Below are 12,596 nucleotides of genomic sequence, written 5' to 3'. Positions count from 1 at the left end.
CCTAAAAACTCAGTCGCCTCAAAACATTTATAATTTGTATATGCTACCATATTTTCTGCGACCATAATTTTCCATACCTGTATTTTTTTTGGATTGTACTCGTATATGTCTTAAATAACAAATTACTATAAATAAAGTAAAAGTAAAGTAACAGCCTGTCAATTTCCCACGGCTGGGCTTCTCTCCCTTTAAGGAGAGACTTTGGAACATATTCCACCCCGCTGTTCCAATGCGGGCTGGTGGAATCGGTTAAGATGCACGCGTTCTAACCACTAGGCCATCTTAGCTCTAAATGGGTGTCCATCTCTCCTCGGTAAGACGTAAATGCTTCTTGAGATGAAATTATTAATGACTTTAGACCAAAACCATGAAAAAATTACTTTAAATAGTATTTAATTAATTAATTCTACCAAAATTATAACCGCCAAATATTTCTCAAGATTTTCTGATTAGCAATTATTGTTTGATAGTTGTAGCTGAGCTCGTACCAAACCAGGTGGACCTGCACTAACGCCAGCTTGATTTTATTGGTGCAATCGCATTGAAGTCGCAATAAAATAACATCAATCACTTTGAACATAAAACGGGTATAAAAGAACGCATAAAACAAGTGCCCTGAATAAATGAAACCCTTACCATGATGTGAAGTTTATTGACCATAAGTATTCAGCCTCTTACCTGTAAATAAAGATAAATTGATTAATACATAATACATATATTTTTTTTAATTGTTATAGGTTGCCGGACGAGCATATGGGCCACCTGATGGTAAGTGGTCACCATCACCAATAGACAATGACGCTGTAAGAAATATTAACTATTCATTACGTCGTCAATGCGCCACCAACCTTGGGAACTAAGATGTTATGTCTCTTATGCCTGTAGTTACACTGGCTCACTCACCCTTCAAATCGAAACACAACAATACTGAGTACTGTTATTTGGCGGTAGAATAACTGAAGAGTGGGTGGTACCTACCCAGACGGGCTTGCACAAAGCCCTACCACCAAGTAAACCACATTAAGTATCTATTTACTATTTGTACTCGTATCTTATGTAATATAATGAGAGGATTTGATTTTATCACCACTGGAACAGCGCAGAACATTATTGTAAATTGTCAGAGAATGATGACGTTTTAAATATTTATAGCGTGAGCCGATTTTTGTCCCAGTAATTAAGGGACGGTAACTCCACTTTAAATCGTAAAAATCGGTTATGATCTCATTTTTAAGAGCCGTAGATGCCCAGAAAATACAGAGGAACCTTGATTGCAAACAATTTGTTACAATTTAATAAATAATTAATTTTAAAGAGAGGAAAAAAGGAACTGGCCGGTTTAAGAATAGTACTACGGCTGTATTCGTATGAGAAATAAATAAATTAAAGGAAATGAATACTGCCAAACTCCAATTCTACTTGAACGACTTTCAACAAACCTATTCAGACGAAGAGGGCTATTTTGGGGCTTGTAACTATAAAATCTAGTGGACTAACATTGTCCTTTTTTAAAGAAATTATATCGTACTAGTAGGCGCCCGCGGCTTCACACCCGTTTTCAACCGACTTCCAAAAGGAGGAGGTTATCAATTCGTCTGTATTTTTTTTTTTTTTTTTTTTTTTTTTTTTTATGTTTGTTACCTCATAACTTTTTACTGGGTGGACCGATTTTGATAATTTTTTTTTTGTTTGTAAGGTAGTGCTTCCCGTGGGGTCCCATTTTTTTTTAATTTTTTTCCGATGATGGTATCCGTATGAAAACGACATAAGTCTTAAATTTGCCTTATGTATATGCGCGACAAATAGGTAAATAACTCCAAATTGGTTGGCACAATTTTGATTATTCTTTTTTTATTATAAAGGGTATACTTTAAGCGTAGTTTAGTGAAAATTTGGTAAGGTTCTGAGTACAGGATCCATGACAAATTAAGGGAACGGGAGGGAACGGAACAATTCTGAGGAGAACGTTAGCAATACTCGGTCGAATCTTTTATTTATGGGTTACTTGGATATTTGAATCACCTTCCGGAACGTGGTTATGTTCATGTAATTGTCATAATCAAATATTATAATCAACTAGCGACCCGCCCCGACTTCTCACGGATGCAATACTGATACTAAATATACTAAAGAATTTGTTTATTTACGACATCACATTGCAAACTTCTAAAATTGTCAGTGTTTCTTTCCTATATTGTTCATGTATTATATACACAAACCTTCCCCTTGAATCACACTATCTATTAAAAAAAACCGCATTAAAATCAGTTGCGTAGTTTTAAAGATATAGGGACATAAAAAGTGACGTTGTTTTGAAAAATATTAGACTACTTAAAAGTCGATTTACAATTATATAATGTAGTTATAATTATTGTTATATTTGGAGTCGGTGTCAGCCAATAAAACCCTACAGTATATCTATCAAAAAACAATACGAGAATACTTTAACAAATATGTTTTTTACAAATTACCTTTTACACAATAATATACTGGATCAATCAAGGGGCTCGTATCGCTTCTTTTCTTTGATTGTTGGGCAAGGGCACCGTGGCTGACACCGGCTCCAAATATACCAATAATTATAACTACATTATATAATCGTAAATCGACTTTTAAGTAGTCTAATATTTTTCATTTTACTTTACTTAGGAGGACTCTAAAAAATATGTTGAATACGGAATTATTTATATTACTTTTTCGTGTGTATTCATTTGTTTTAAAATAGAGTTTTGTTTGAAGTCGGTTTTTGTTTTTGTTAAAATTTTTATTTATATATTTTTGGTTGACATTTGTCGGGCAAAAAAGTAGCCTAACCTTTCTTGGAGTTCTAGTTTGCTTCATACCAAATTTCATCAAATTTCAGTTCAGCGGTATGGTCGTGAGCGTCAGTCAGACAAACAGAGTTCTTTTCACATTTATAATATTAATATATTACAAGGATATCAAGTTTATTCTATTCACGTCAATAGTCTGAATTTACAGCGGGTAAAACTGTGAATCACGTTTATTTAGCTGCATTAATTAGTATAAGTTTTATATATCAGGTTTAGATTCTCTTCTATCTCTTCATCTCCGTTATATATTAGCATGTCTTTAATTCTGTCCACTAATTTCTCTAGTGATTTTAGTAACACCCATTCGATTTTAAGATAGGACTAATAATTCTTCTCGATGTCATTAATGTCCCTGGTCGAAGACCTCAGGGATTTGTCGAAAATAAATTAAGTTTATTTACTTCGCATTGTATAAGACCATCTGTGTAGGAACCTCACAATCATCATCTACTCTATCAGCCAGTGTATGTTTAGGTCATTTTCCATGAAAAATGTTATATTTCATCTATTTTATTAATGTACTAGTTTTCATCAGTAGTTTTATGCGAAGGTGAGGCTTTATGTGAATCTGTGTATCTATAAAATATTTTATTATTCCACAGCGGAATGTCAATAATTGTTACAGTTTTGGATCAGTATGGAAAGTCAATGGGCTGGTTTTATTGTAATCACAAAGAACATAATATAGTTTCCATGATTCGCGGTGCCTTTGCTTTATTAATGATGTTTACTATTTCATAAACTGCAGTATTGCTCCTTATTTGTAGTCCAAAAGATGAACGTTAAGACCTTTCTAAAATTGATTACACAAAATGATTATAAAGCAAATTGTCTCAAGTGATACATTTATTCGTTCTAATAAAATAAATTCTCAATTCTCAACAGTTAATTGCTTTTATAATCTCGAAGTCGTCGATCAATCTCGTTCGTGTTTTCACTCAAAGTTACGTTGGTGTATTTTTTATGAATGAGTTTCTGAGACATAATTGATCATGAATTAAATTACAATTGTTTTATTTATTCCTGAAATTTAAATAATATAGCTGGTATTATTGATGATACGTTTTGTACCCTGTCACGTTCCAAAGATAAGAAATTTTCAAATTAAAATAAAGCGTTCCTTATAATGTTTCACAGGACATGGAGTTGTCTGTTATCTTTTATGCACTTGGTGGTAGGGTTTTGTGTGAGGTAGGTACCATCCACTCATCAGATATTCTACCGCTATACAACAGTACGCAGTATTGTTGTGTTCCGGTTTGAAGGTTGAGTGAGCCTGTGAAACTACAGGCACAAGGGACATAGCAACTTAGTTCCCAAAGTTGGTGGCGCATTGACGATGTAAGGAATAGTTAATATTTTTTACAGCGTCATTGTCTATAAGTGATGGTGATCACTTACCATCAGGTGGCCCATATGCTCGTCCGCCAACCTTTTCCATAAATAAATGCAAGATTTATTTGATTTGTTGTTAATATTTATTATGGATCTGAAATTTGTGATATTATCTACGTTAAAAAGATTCTCTAAAAATCAACTTGGCTAAAATTTGATCGTGAATACATAACCGATTAATATATTATGTCACTTAAAAAGACATATTGTCGCGTATGTATAACTAAGGTCCCTTGTCAGTGTGTACATTTTTGTAATCGATATTTTCGTAAAAAGGTAAAGTTTGCAAGCTTAAGATGTTTTCGAAGAGAGTCAATTTCAAAAATGATTCCACCAATATTTATAAGTAAACTTTAAGATGGACATAAGCTTGATATTGTAATAAATAGGTATATAGGTACAAATAGCCATTTATACCGTATTGAGAGGGAAAATGAGAATATACTTTAATAGTTCGTTAGACTAGTAAAGTAAAAAAAGTAAAGTAACAGCCTGTAAATTTCCGACTGCTGAGATAAGACCTCCTCTTCCATTAACATGTTTCTTGGAACATGTTCCACCACGCTGTCCCAATGCGGGTTGGTGAAATACACATGTGGCAGGATTTCGATGAAATTAGACACATGCAAGTTTCCTCACGATTTTTTCCTTCACCGAGCACGAAATGAATTATAAACACAAATGATGCACATATATATAGTGGTGCTTGGATTTGAATCCTCAATCATCGATTAAGCTGCACGCGTTCTAACCACTGGGCCATCTCAGTGCTTAGACTAGTAGCTATTTGTAATTCTGCAGATCCCAAGTTGAGACAAAATAGTTTTTGGGTTTTATAAATATCATTTTTACAATAGTGTTTACAGGGTTTCGGAAAATATACTTTAATATGTATTGCGTTATTAGATAATTTCTTAAGGGGTTCATCAAATATATCTTGTCCCTTCAAACCAGAACACAAAAATACTAACTATTTCTACTTGGCGGTGTAAATTGTGATGATTGGATATTCAGACGGACTTGCCAAATATTCAACCATCAAGTAAATTCAAGGTTTTTTCCTTGTTTTTTCTTTTGTGATATATAAATTCATTGATTTTTCATCAACACTCTTTAACACGTGCACGGGCTTATCTCAAGAGCTGTATGACAGGAAAAATCGCGTATAGGTACTTTATTTTCTTAATACTTTATCCATTTTTACTTCGACTTGAAAGCTCTCAGATTACAAAATTTTATCTGAGTTAAATGACGAATTATATTTGAATTGTAAAAGAAAATCCTCCCGAATAATCGGGTTCGATTTCCGGCCGAGTCGATGTAGAAAAAGTTCATTAATTTTCTATGTTGTCTTCGGCCTGGATGTTTGTAGTACCGTCGTTACTTCTGATTTTCCATAAAACAAGTGCTTTTGCATTGTGATCAGAGTGATGTATGTGAAGTTGTATAATATTTATTTATTTATTTATCCGAATCAAATGAGCTGATTCAAAATTTCAACTTAAGACCTTGATCTGCAGTTACAAGAACAACATGGCACTCTTTGGATATATCTTAATCTATATTAATATTATAATATTATAAATGTGAATGTGACCCTTTCTGTCTGTCTGTCTGTCGATCTTTCACGACCAAACCCCTGAATTTAAATATTTTATGAAATTTAGCATGAAGCAATCTTATACTCAAGGATATAAGGCTACTTTTCACCTAACAATTGACAAGCAACGCGTTACAAGGCGAGCAAAGCCGAATTATAAAAAAATCTAATTTAATTAACACATTAATTCAGTGTAAGCTAATTTTATTTTCGTGAACAATATAATCTCCGCTAATATTCCGACGTTGACGAGGGTTGAGTTAAGAGTGAAGTTAGGAGCATTCTATTCATGTTCGTAATTGACTCGTGATGTGCTCAAACTGTTCACGTGTTATCTCGTGTTTGCTTGAGGGATTAATAGTAATATAATAAATAAAGTACCAGATCCAATGACCTGAGGTCGATGGGCGCCAATTATTGGCTTATCTCTCATAGACTACTTTAAACAGCAGCTTAAGAAAAAAAAATTGTGACTGATTTTTATACTTGTATATAGATTTGCTTCCTTATTTTTCGTACCATCGTATTCCCCACCACCTACAATATAGTTACATTAAATTCTAAAGCGAATGGAAGATGCCTAATCTTCTAAACAAACCCGCTCCACATTAGGCTGTGTTGTCCATCAGGTGTGATTAAAAAAAGGAAATGGAATACGAGTATGACAACCTCTCTTATAAATTTTCTTTACGGATTGATGCGTCAAATAATGCTCTGTCTTCTTCTTTCGTATTTAAATTTATTCATGTTAGAAAGAAATAATCAGTATTTAACTATGCACAGTTTATAAATAAGCCCGTAATACAGGAAGATTTTTGACTATCAGTAAGATAGTGTTAGTGTGATGCTTCTATGTGGAATTAAGATTTTGTACTGTTATGATCTAATAAGAGAGACTTTTTTATCTGAAATAGGTTGGCAGATTGGCAAATATACTAACTAAAATCCATCATCATCGATAAATATTGACAATATCGGCTTACAAGATCTTCAAACCAGAACACAAACACTAAGTATTTCTTGCTGATAAAATAAGTTATGAATGAGTACCTAAACGATTATTTGAGACAACATCACATACATTACTCTGATCCCAATGTAAGCAGCTGAAGCACTTGTGTTATGGAAATCAGAAGTAACGACGGTACCATAAACACCTAGGCCCAAGACAACATAGAAAAATAATGGTAATCTACATCGACATCGGAATCGAACCCGGGACCTCAGAGTTGCGTACCCATGAAAAGAACTGAAGTGAGAAGCACTCGAGATATTTGTGGCTTTCCTACTCAAACGTATTTGCGCGAAATCTCCCCATTAAGTGACGAACGAATAGCAGTGACGCAGCTGCAATTTGTCGTGAGTATTTATACCGTCATAATAATTACTTGCATACACGGAAGCCTCATCAAAATTAATGTCTGGTCTGCACCTGCGAGATCACTGCCAGAGAATTTTTGATGAATAAAATTAATAACTTGTGACGTTGTGTTGTAACATCTCCTGTACATATCCCATTCACAGTGGGCATTTTTTTAGTAAGATTCAAAGTCGCGAGGTGGACTTTACACTGTAGGGTGTAATTTTTACGCTATTGCTTATTAAGATTCTCTTTTATATCTGAAGTCGGGCATGCAAATGGACCACATGATATCAAGCGGTCATCACCGCCTATAGACACTGTTGCTATAAAAATGTTATATCGCCAATGCTTCACTAATAATGGGAACTAAAATATTATACCGTAACACAAAAATAACGCTTGTTGCAACATAATACCTGATGAGTAGGGAGTACCGGACCAGACGGGCTTGCACAAAGCCCTACTACCAATTAAAGCAAATTTATTCGGTACGAATTAAATGTTTCGACGAGATCATAGTTCATGATCGTACTAAAATCTAGTCAACCCTATGAACAAAATAACATTCTATATTTAAATAGTTACCGAATACTGTCTGATAGATGGGGCTATAAAAGTGTAACACCGCGAATAGTCCGTTAATGGTTTATCATAATTGCGTTTTAACCATCCATCAAGTCTGGCACTAGCGCTATAATTTCGTACGAATTGTCATTTCGCTGTGTGTCAAAACGTTTTGATATGAGACAGGTTAATTACGTGTTAATTAATATTTGCATGGTTTATATCTGTTAGTATTTTGTAATTAATAATTCTCTTTGTTCATATAAATGAAATGATTTGTAATATGAAATTATGTACTGAAGCTCTTTATTTAATATATAGTGTTGGTATTCGTGGGACATATTTAAATAAAACTAGTTATTACGGATTTTAATCGCGTATATTAATTATTTTGGACATCCCGACGTTTCGAGCACTTTACAGCGTTCGTGGTCACGGGTAGACTAAGGTGACATTTGTCTATTTGAAGAACAAAGGAAATATTATTAACAACTACCGCCAACGATTTCTCAATTTGGTATCTTGAGTAACGTTCCGGTTGCACGTAGAAGGCACTAACTGTATCTTTAGGTTTTGCAGTCTGTTGGATTTTGCACTAACTGTATCTTTAGTCTACCCGTGACCACGAACGCTGTAAAGTGCTCGAAACGTCGGGATGTCCAAAATAATTAATATATGCGATTAAAATCCGTAATAACTAGTTTTATATAAATGTGTAATAATCGCGAAAATTTAAGACAACATTTCGTGGGACATTCTTAACACGTAGAAAATGTAAACGAATTCACTAAAGTTGAGAGATACATAATATATATTATTAATAACCAGAAAAGTATAAATTAAACAAAATAAACAGCACGCAACTAAACCATTTCCTAAAACCAATATAACCGCTTAATTAATCAAAATAATTATTATGAATTACGAAACTGATATAATCATCATTACTCATTACATTACATAGTATAAAATAAAGTCGCTTACCGCTGCTGTCCCTATGTATGCTCAGATCCTTAAAACTACGCAACGGATTTTGATGATGTTTTTTTTTAATAGATAGTTATTCAAGACGAAGGTTTTTATATTATTCATGAACAATGTAGTATAGAAACACTGATAATAGCGGTTTGTATTGTCTAATAACCCAAAGCTATGAATTTTGTTTATATTGACGTTCTGTAGTATATTTAGTATCAGTATTGCGCCCGTGCGGAGATGAGCGGGGCGCTAGTTTTATGATAAAATGAAAAGGACCATGGATATTACAAAAGCAACTATCTAACGAACAGTGCTAGGAAAGGCTCGCGCAAAAGTGAGTGAGAGGATGTCTTGACCTCTCTGTCGCAGCTTCTTTAAGCATCTACCCGACAAATAATTGGAGGATAGGAAATGCGAGCTACGTCTTATTTCCTTGAATTTTCACTAAGAATAGATTTATTAATTAAAAATAATTATATTTATTTCGTAATACAGCAGAACGATTGTGTATTTTTCAAGTTTTTTTTTTTTAAATAATTATTTCGTATTTTTAAATACATACTAATAGTTTATTTTATTCTCATGGCAAAGTTGTCAAAAGCCTGTACATATATAAAAAGTTAGCCACCTCATTACATGCAAGAAGGATTTATTGCAATACGACCAAATCTGGAAGCAACATTCACACTGAGAATTAGAACTAGTCACCATAATTAATCATTTATAAAAGTTTTAGTATACTCTGTTAAAATTGACGAGATCTCTCAATAACCATGATCTCCTCAATAGAATCAGGTAATTCTCTCAGCACGAATTATCTTTCAACGGAACTGAACTACCACAAGATTTCATATTCATACAATATGTGGAAATGGCGTTAATTGTACTCTCAAGATTTGACCTAAACAAACACACGAACAAACTTCACAAGTACTGTATAATGTTTGTAATCCTTCCCGTACTAATCCCGTAATTGAGGCGAATGTTTTGAAGCTTGTTCCACGTGGATCACTGTTATCAGATTGGTGTATGAATGATGAAACTGGGTCAGAAATTGTTATTATATGATTACCTAATACATTGGAAATAATTTGGGGTTATAGGAGAAATAGTTTTGAAAGATTATTTTTAACTGCTGACCTTTATAATATTTACTTGGTTGTACGGCTATATACAAGTCTTGGTAGGTGCCGCCCATTTTCATATGCTCAAGTCAATCAACAAGCAAAAATCAAAATAAACTTTATTCAAGTAGGCTTTTACAAGGACTTTTGAATCGTCATTTTACAATTAAGTTAAACTACCGGAACACTATAATACTTAAAATTGTAGTGTTCCACTGGTAAGCCAATATAACAGGCAAAAGAGACATATCTTGAAGTCTCTAGTGTGCAAACCTTGTTGGCAGTACATTGAAATGTCATTCATATTTCTTGTAGTGTATACTGTGTATACTATTTATAGATATAACAATTCATCATCAGGTGGGGTAAATAAACCCTTTTCAGTAAACATGCTATTAAATGGAAACGCTTTTTCAGCCTGTCAAATCCTGTAATCTACCTTTTCAAACAAATAAATGAAGTCTTCAGCTTCATAATAATATAATCTGTGGTATTCTAAGATTTACTGGATAATTGTTATAATATTGGTAAGATAAATCCATCCCAGTTCTAAACTCAAAACTATATAACAAATAAGCATATAAAAAGAAAAGCATCCCATACATAACCAGACTAAATAATTTAAGTTAAAAGCCATACAAACAATAATATCTGTTGTCTTTATAATAATTAAATTTTAATAAAAAACAGATAATCTCTCGAGTCGCTCCTTCAGTGGGCCGCTTTATCTTCATAATTAATTCGATTACAACGAGGCACGTACAATGTAGCTGACAGCAAATGATATGGGTTACATTTTTAAAGCGATTGTCGTTCCTTTGTTGAGAATTATCAGCGAGATCATTGCCACGGTTCCGCTGTAAATACGGCTGTATTGTTTGTAAATCAAATGCTTTTCGCTTAATCGGGTTTCGGAATATATTGCTGCTTGTGAAGGAGTTGATGTCTAAGCGTTTGCTAATGCTTCTTTGAGATATAATGGAATAAGGCTTCCTATACATGGCATAATATCATTTAAACTAGTAGAAGGAAGTATGTATGTTATTTATATTTATACTAGCGGTACGCCTCGGTTTCGCACGGGTAGATAGGATTTTTTTTTTTTCACCTTTTGTTTAAATATTTTTTGTATTTTTTGCGTCGTGTTTAAAAATTGTTGTTCTATTTCAACGTATTTGCACAAAAACCCTAATAAATTATGTACCTTCTTCATGAATCTCTATGTAAATATTCTATAAATGTATATAAACAATGAAGCCTTAATATTTGCTATCGATAGAGTTTCCCTAGCTAAGATGTACGTGTTACTTATTTCTGATAAACCAGTCTACTTACGTGCATGACGGGTTAAGCCTTCAAAGCCGCTTAAGGGTTGAAGGGAAGTCTTAGAAATATAAATAGCACATTAACTTTATATATACTCTATAAATGTAAGATTCAGATTAATATTTCTTTAAGTATACTGGTAATGGTTAAGCTTTGAATTAACTTGTTTTATTACTGACTTCAAAAATGTGTATTTTATAAATCACCATTGTGTTTGAACATGATTGACATATTTATTTTGCAAATAAAACACGATAACACTAATATTGGCTGGTTGGCGGAAGAGTTTATTATAATAAATTGGTTAGTCCTATCACGAAGTATATAATACTATTGAAGGTGAAAAATGTACTTGTCCAAAGTCGTACCTCCAAGTGAACCAAGTATATACATAATGATGGTACATTACTTACTACATTAGTGTATATACGTATGAGATCTTGAAGTATTTTTACTATAATTACCACAAAATAAAATATATATTACAATATTCTTCTGAAATCCTCACACAAAATCGTCACATATTTACCAATTCTGATTGGAGCAGCGAAATGAAATAATTCCATGAAACACAGCAGCAGCGAAATTGTTTATTATTGGGACCATGAAAGTAAAAATTACAGCCAGCTTGTAAATATCCCACTGCTGGGCTACGGCCCTCTCTGCATTTGAGATTTGGAGCTTATTTCATGACGCTGATCCATTGGTCATTAAATACATATGTATCAGAATTTTCAACAAATATCTTGTTCTTCTTAGCCGCAAAGTGCGAGATGAATTATAAACATAAATTAAGCAGATACCATTCGGTTCATTCCATGGTGCTTTTGTGTTTGAACCAACAAGGTTCACTGACCTTTCGGTTGTTTGTACAAAAAAAAAATTCTAAATAAGATTTGAAGAAGATTACATTAGAACTTATTTTCACCTGTAAACTACTAATGTCACGGAAAAGCTGACAAGTGAAAAGACCTTAGTTACCTTTCGCGTGGGCTGGGAAACCTTCTTAGGCGACAGTGTGATTTATTAATCTGGCAAGGACTTGAAATTACTTTGTAGTGACTTGATAAACGAGACTGTAATTGGGAAAGTATACCAACGGTTAGGTAATCGAAAGGCTTATATTATCATGTGTAAAAAGAAACACGCGTGACCTTGAACATCGTCGTATATAAATTTTTATAAATATTTATAATTATAAAATATTTATAAAAATTTATTTAATGCTTTTCAGTGTTGTTTTGTTATTTATAATTACAATTGGTAGTGTTTGTCATTCACTTTATTATACTCAGTACATTTCGGCTTTCGACTCTGAACATAACTCAACGCCGTTTCAATACGATGTGGCCTGCAACTCAAATTAAGCGTTACCTAAGTTACAATAGCCTAATGTAAACTGCTCATCGCCA

This window comes from Vanessa cardui, chromosome 15 (assembly GCF_905220365.1).
Source record: "Vanessa cardui chromosome 15, ilVanCard2.1, whole genome shotgun sequence".
NCBI lineage: Eukaryota > Metazoa > Arthropoda > Insecta > Lepidoptera > Nymphalidae > Vanessa > Vanessa cardui.
This window is presented reverse-complemented; position numbering follows the sequence as displayed.